The sequence below is a fragment of the Microtus ochrogaster genome, chromosome 1, assembly GCF_000317375.1.
Source record: "Microtus ochrogaster isolate Prairie Vole_2 chromosome 1, MicOch1.0, whole genome shotgun sequence".
NCBI lineage: Eukaryota > Metazoa > Chordata > Mammalia > Rodentia > Cricetidae > Microtus > Microtus ochrogaster.
In genome coordinates, this window is record NC_022009.1 from 51,663,754 (window position 1) to 51,670,794 (window position 7,041).

At 47.3% G+C, this 7,041-nt stretch overlaps 1 pseudogene; it reads left to right on the forward strand.

Annotated features, from left to right (window-relative positions):
* The first annotated feature begins 6 nt into the window (after positions 1-6).
* Positions 7-486, forward strand: LOC101980088 (annotated as a pseudogene).
* Positions 487-7,041: the final 6,555 nt, after the last annotated feature.

Genomic DNA, 7,041 nt, shown 5'->3' on the forward strand with positions numbered 1-7,041 from the left:
CCTTTCTGCTGGGAACCGGCTGCTCGCTGTCGAAATGGGCAAGTTCATGAAACCCGGGAAAGTGGTGCTCGTCCTGGCTGGACGCTACTCGGGACACAAAGCCGTCATTGTGAAGAACATTGATGATGGCACCTCAGACAGCCCTTACAGCCATGCCCTGGTGGCTGGAATTGACCACTATCTCCGAAAAGTGACAGCTGCCATGGGCAAGAAGAAAGTCACTAAGAGATCCAAGATCAAGTTCTTTGTGAAGGTTTATAACTACAACCACCTGATGCCCACAAGGTACTCTGTGGACATCCCCCTAGACAAAACTGTTGTCAACAAGGATGTCTTTAGGGACCCAGCCCTAAAATGCAAGGCAAGGCTGGAAGCCAAGGTCAAATTTGAGGAATGATACAAGACAGGGAAGAACAAATGGTTTTTCCAGAAGCTTCGCTTTTAGGTATATTTTTGTTTACATCATTAAAAGTTTAAAAAAAAAAACCTAACTGGGGCATTCAGCCCCTGCCACTATGAGATAAGCAGAGTGTCCTCCATGGCTGTTCAGGGATTCATCTCCCAGAGCCCTGGGCTATGAGGGTGAGGTCATGCTCCACATGAGGGCCCCATTCAGGAAAGGAACGGTAGAGTTTGCAACATGCCATTTGTAATTCAAACTATCATCTTCTTCCTGGATGGGTTCCCATCCCTGGCTTATTTCCTGAGATCATTGCAACCTCCATTTAGTTTAAGTGTCTAGTTCATCAAGAGGCTGGAAGTAGCTTCTCCTTATACAGGTGCTGCTTCTGCCAAAGCTTATCTGCATCCAAACTGTGTTTTGAATAAACCTAGCCACTCAATGGTCCGAATTATTTTTCTTTTTACTACCACCAAGTCACAGTCGGAAGTCACCCGTCCATCCCTGGAAGCTGGAAGAATCTCATTGTACAGCCCTACCTGCGCTCTGAGCCAATTATCTGATGACCCCAGATCATTCTCCCTGTCCACTTCCAGGCCTAGGCCACTTGCTCATCTCTCATGCAAACTTCCGATCTGTAAAACGGGAGCTGAGAAGGCTGGAGGCAGGCTTTCTGCTTGCCTGGCCACAAAATGGGGTGAATGCACTGGTGATTTCTGAACCATTACGGCTGCTCCATGGTATCCCTCCAACCCAGGAAAGAGGTGACAAAAGAATACTGCTATGTGAAGCAGGCCACCTGTGGGTAGGGGACAGGTGAGGCCTGGAGGAGGCTGGGCCTGGAGAAGAGTCCTTACAGAGGGAGAAGGGACCAGATAACCACGGGCTTGGGGAGTCATTCTCTTTCTGCACTCTCTACAAATGGATTTCAGGAGAAAGAATGCAGGTATAGCGAGAAGACAAAACACTCGTCTTGAACCTAGCAGACAACAGTTAGAGGTCACAGAACCTCAGGGAGAGATAAGTCACCTCAGGAAGATACAGGTCACCTCAGAGAAACAGGTCACCTCAGGAAGACACAGGTCACCTCAGAGAAACATAGGTCACCTAAGGAAGACACAGGTCACCTCAGAGAAACATATGTCATGTCACCTCAAGGAGAGATAGGTCATCTTGGGGAAACATGTCACCTCAGGAAGACATAGGTCACCTCAGAGAGACACAGGCCACCTCAGGGAGACTCAGTTCACCTCAGGAAGACACAAGTCACCTCATTGAGACACAAGTCACCTTCAGGAGACACAGGTCACCTCAGAGAGACACAGCTTACCTCAGAAAGATAAGGGCTATCTCAGGGAGACACAGGTCAACTCAGAGAGCTACAGGTCACCTCAGGGAGACATGGATCATCTCAAAAAGATACATGTCATTTTAGAGAGATATAGGCCAGTCACCTCAGAGAATTGTAGGTCACCCCAGGGAGACACAGGTTATCTCAGGTTATAACAGTCATGTCAGGGAGGCACAGGTCACCTCAGGAAGACAATGGTCACCACAAGGAGACACAAGTCACACAGGAAAGGGTGCACAGGTCACTCAGGGAAATGTGCACAGGTCACCTCAGGAAGACAATGGTCACCACAAGGAGACAAAAGTCACACAGGGAAGGGTGAACAGGTCACTCAGGGAAATGTGGGTCACTGTAGAAAGAAACAGATCACAGTTGATGGAAGACAGGAATTGACTGGGAAACAGGGCAGGAGGAGAAATGTGATGTCAGACATACCTTAGTGGGCATCTGATGTCATCCAAGTGGGTTGACGCAATGATCCCCTCTATGAATTCCACACAACTTAGGGATGAGCAAAATTCTTCCATACAGTTCCATCAGGATACAAGATACCTTTCGAACACAGCAGCTTCTATATTCCCACATGTAAGGATGATAAGCAACCATCCATCTGCAGGCTGATGCCCACCTATGCCATAATAACCTCAGAGTAGACTATCTCAGCTGGCTGCCAGAGTAGTCACTGCTCACTGTCAAGCCCACTAGGGCCCCTGGGGGCAGGAGCTACCATTCTTTAAGAGTCCAGTCATAGTTAGGCAGTGGTGATGAGCGCCTTTAATCACAGCACTCGGGAGGCAGAGGAAAGTAGATCTCTGGAGGCCAGCCTGGTCCATAAAGCAAGTTCCAGGACAGCCAGAATGTCTACACAGAGAAACCCCGTCTTGATAAGCAAAACAAGCAAACAACAACAAAATCAATCACTGTCACAGTGACAGCAGTTGTGAAAAGCTCAGATTTCATATAAAAACCAGCTGTTAAAACTGTGCAGGTGACAAAGGGCAGGATGATCGCTCAGCCTGTGAATACAAGCGCCCACTGAGAAAATTTGAGAGGGTGTCATTTGCAGTCAACAAACACTTGTGGACAGAGAGAGCAGCGCCAAGCAGAAGGTAGACCAGATGCTGTCAGAGCCTTCATCTCTGGAAGAGCAAAACAGCTCAAGGTGACTCAAGAGTTTCCCAGGAGAGGCCTGGCCTTCCTGCATAGAAATGGAGGAAGAGCGGATGGGGAGGAGCAGGGGAGGGACTGGGAGGGGAGGAGGGATGTAAATAATAATGATGATAATGATAATTCCTTTAAAAAAAGAGTTTTACATGATTTCCCTTAGTTTTTCCTGTTAGTCTCTATACTTTGCTACTAGCCCCGTGTTGATATGTGGGTACCTGCTGTCGGTGTCAGGTGAGAGTCAGTGAGACCCAGGAGAGCCTTCTTCTGTCTGCCTCCCACCCACAGTTACAGCTCAGGGCCTCATGCTTACGTCTGACCGTATCTCTCACATTTTTTCTGTTTTTCCTTTCAGACTTTTTGAGACAGAATGCTGTCTCATAGCCCAGGTGCTTGAGAACACTTAAACTTGTGAGGACCAAACAGGAGCTAAGTGCTGGTTTTGCTGTTTCACAGTTTTACAGATAAGAAAACCTCCATATCTGTATAATGGGAACAGGAAAAAAAAAATCACCTGCCTTCTTAAAAACTATTTTTGAACTTTTAAAAAATATTTTACTTTAATTTTTTAAAAATTTAATGTAAATTAAAAATAAAAATTTTTTAAAGTATGAGAAAGAAAGGAAAAAGATAAAAGTAACCAAAGAGCCCAGGTTGTTACTTGTTACACAATTCTGTGGCAGCTAATTCAAAACAGATGGGTACCAAAGAGAAAATCTCAATCTCCCTGCCTTTCCTGTCCTCCCCTCCTCACAACCCGACTCTGTCATGGAGCTTGCCAGAAGAAAACAGAATTCTCACATTAGCTGACGTCACCACTGTGCCTCCTCCACATCTGAAAGGTTAGGCACGTGGAACCAGTCACTCCTCAGACAAAAGATGGAAAAGACAACCCTGCAGGGACAGACCAGTCCCCACCAGCTTTCACACAAGTAGTGCCCAGGACGGTGGCCTCTGGGGACAGCATATGACCACGAGCCAGAGGTCAGCAGCTCTCACAAATCACCCCACTTAACGAGGCCACACACTATACCAGCAAGCAGGTGCCTTATGCCTTCAGTTCCAGTTAGAGCCCGTGGGCCCCAACATAGATAACTATTTTCCCTAACTGGACTGGTCCAGAGCCACAAGGAATAATCAGACACAGCTGACAAGGTCACCATGGAAGGGCATCTCAGGCTTCTTCCTCCTGACGTCTCCCCCATTTATTCTCCAAACAGCTTTTATACCAATACATAAATTGTGCAGGAAAATACATCAGACCTGTCTCCTAGGTAACCAGGTGAATGACGTTTTGCCACGTCCGCATCTACCTGTCTGCTGTGTATGCTAGCTGTCACTTAGGCTTGAATCAGCATCTCTATAAGGCATCCTCCAAATTACAAAGAAAGGAGCAACAACTTCCCGACCTTTTGTTAGGCAGAGACAGCCTGTCTGCAGGGCTACATGACCACCTCAGATGGGACCTATGGCTTTAGCGCCTGGCTGCCACACCATATAGAAATATGGGCCTACAAGTTCCTTGCCTTTTCGGACAGGGATGGGGCAGGATGCATCAACCACGGAGCCAAAAGGCCAGGTGCTTCTACCACCACCCCTCAAGGCACTATGTGTTCACAATCTGCCAAGGGCACCCCCCCCCCCACTGCAGGCAGAGCCAGCCTCCCCAGGAAAGAAACAGCAACCATGTAGTACCTGTCCACTCCAAGAGGAACAGTTACTCACGGGCCACATCCTTCTTGTCTGAGAGCAAAAGTGTCTTTTGGTTTGGGAACTAAAAGTCGCCTTTTATAAGTGCTTGTTTTAGAATCATTAGCTAAAATTAGATCCTTGCTCAGCAGCCTTCTTTAGGCTGAGTCACTCTTAACTCTACCATATAATAAATCAGATTAATTTAAAAATATTTGTCACTTCCTTCCATAGTGCACTGGCTGGTTTTGTGTGTCATCATGACACAAGCTACAGTCATCAGAGAGGAAGGAGCCTGAGTTGAGAAAATGCCACCATGACACCCGGCTGTAGGGCATTTTCTCAATTAGTGATCAGTGCGGGAGGGCCCAGCTTATGATAGGTGGTGCCATCCCCGGGCTAGCTGTCCTGGGTTCAATAAGAAAGCAGGCTGAGGAAGCCAGGGGAAGTAAGTAAGCAGAACCCTCCATGGGATCTGCATCAGTTCCTGTCTTCAGAGTCCTGCCCTGCTTGAATTCCTGTCCTGACTTCCTTAGTGATGAGCAGCGATGTGGAACTGGGAGTCGAGCAAACCCTTTCTTCCTAGCTTGCTTTTTTGGAATGGGGTTTCATCACAGCAACAGAAACCCTAACGAAGACAGACAGAAAACTCTTGGTGGTGACACTGAAATCCTGAGGTTTCTTACTTGTGCTGGACAATAAACTGAGCAGAGTCTCTGGATAGAGAGGAGGCACAAGGGAGCCTGGCTGAGAAGTGAGACTTGCATGCTGACAAGGAGCAGGACCAGTAGACATTAGTGAGGACATCCAACAGGCCAGACAAAGAAGTTCCTCCAAAGACCCACAGTTTGTACTGCACCACCAGCCAGTATCCTGGTTGGTAGCCACATGACACCTCAGCAGTACACAGAATGTGTTCAACAAGACAGACCCCATGTTGGGCTAAAGTTCAGTCTCGGTTAAGTTCGAAGTTGAAGTGATTTTCAACACCTGTGATGTCAAATATACGATGAAGTTGGTGATTATAGTATGGAGGACTCCAGGGAGAAAGACCCCTGGTCCCCAGGACAGCTAAGAGTGGAGGATGAATTTGGTGGTTATAGTATGGAGGGCTCCAGGGAGAAAGACCCCTGGTCCCCAGGACAGCAAAGGGTAGAGGATGGAATCATCTGAAAGAAAGTGAGCCGGAGCCACCTGAAGGGTTTCTCTTGTGACTCTGTGATATTGCTTGGTACTTTACGCCAAAACCTCTGTCAATACACCAGCAACCTTGAAAGGCAAGAGGTGTGATTCCTGTTTGGTATGATGAGAACTACTTGGGAAGCTAACAGTTGTCTTCCTTCACAGCCAGTCTCCTTCCTTGCGCCTGTGATAAACACTGGCTGTGAGCCTTAACTTTGTAGGAAGAAATGAAAGAAAAGCATTTAGACTGACCTCAGCAGCCTGAGCAGGTTCTACCTACCTGAGAAGTGGTATCTCCAGATCTGGCCGCCATGACCAAGGCATGGGAGCTAGCCACACAATGACGGCAGTTCCAGAGGATACAGGTCCCATGCTTTAAGTCAGAGAGTTTGTAGCTAAGGACAGAAAAGGGTAAAGGGGATCTCATTGCGGGTCGAATAGAGGTGTTAGCTGTTTTCTGCTGTGGAATAACCTTTTTCTACACTGTGAAGATGTGTCACTCAGATTGGTTTAATAGAAGCTAAATGTCCAATGACTAGGGAAGCTTTCCAGACAGAAAGGATGCTGGGAAGAAGAAAGCCAAGTTGCCAGCCAGACATGGAGGAAGCAGGAAGGATACAGTATCTAGATGAGGTAAACGAGTCTTGGAACAAGAGCTAGCTAAAAACAAACCTAAGCTATTGGCTGGACGTTCATAATTACTAATGTCCCCATGTCATAATCTGGGAGCTGGACAGAGAAAAACTCACTACAGTTTTCCTTGGATAGGCTGCATTTGAACCTGTGAGGTCTATCCTCTCTTTACAACCACTGGGTATCTTGTGTTCAGTTTGATACTTTTCCTCTGTAATCCCCAAATAGCTGCCCCACCCCCCCAGAACTCTGAGCTCAGTTTAGGCCTTAGCTTTGTGTGTGTGTTGGGGGGGCGGAGGCAGGTACTTTACTGGCCAAAAGAAACTTAGAGAGGTTACAGTCCACCATGTAAGGAATCAAGGTGGAAACTCAAGACAGGAACCCAGAAGCAAGAACTGATGGCATGAAGGAATACTGCCTATGATGTATGCCCCTGGACTTGCTCACCTTGCTTTCCTAGACAACCTAGGACTGCTTGCCCAGGAGTAGCACCGCTCACAATGGTCTGGGCCCTCCTACATCAATCGCTAATAAAGAAAATGTCCCATAAGGTTGCCCATAAGTCAATCTGGCAGAAGCAATTCCTCAACTGAGTTCGCCTCTACCCAGGTAATTCTAGTTT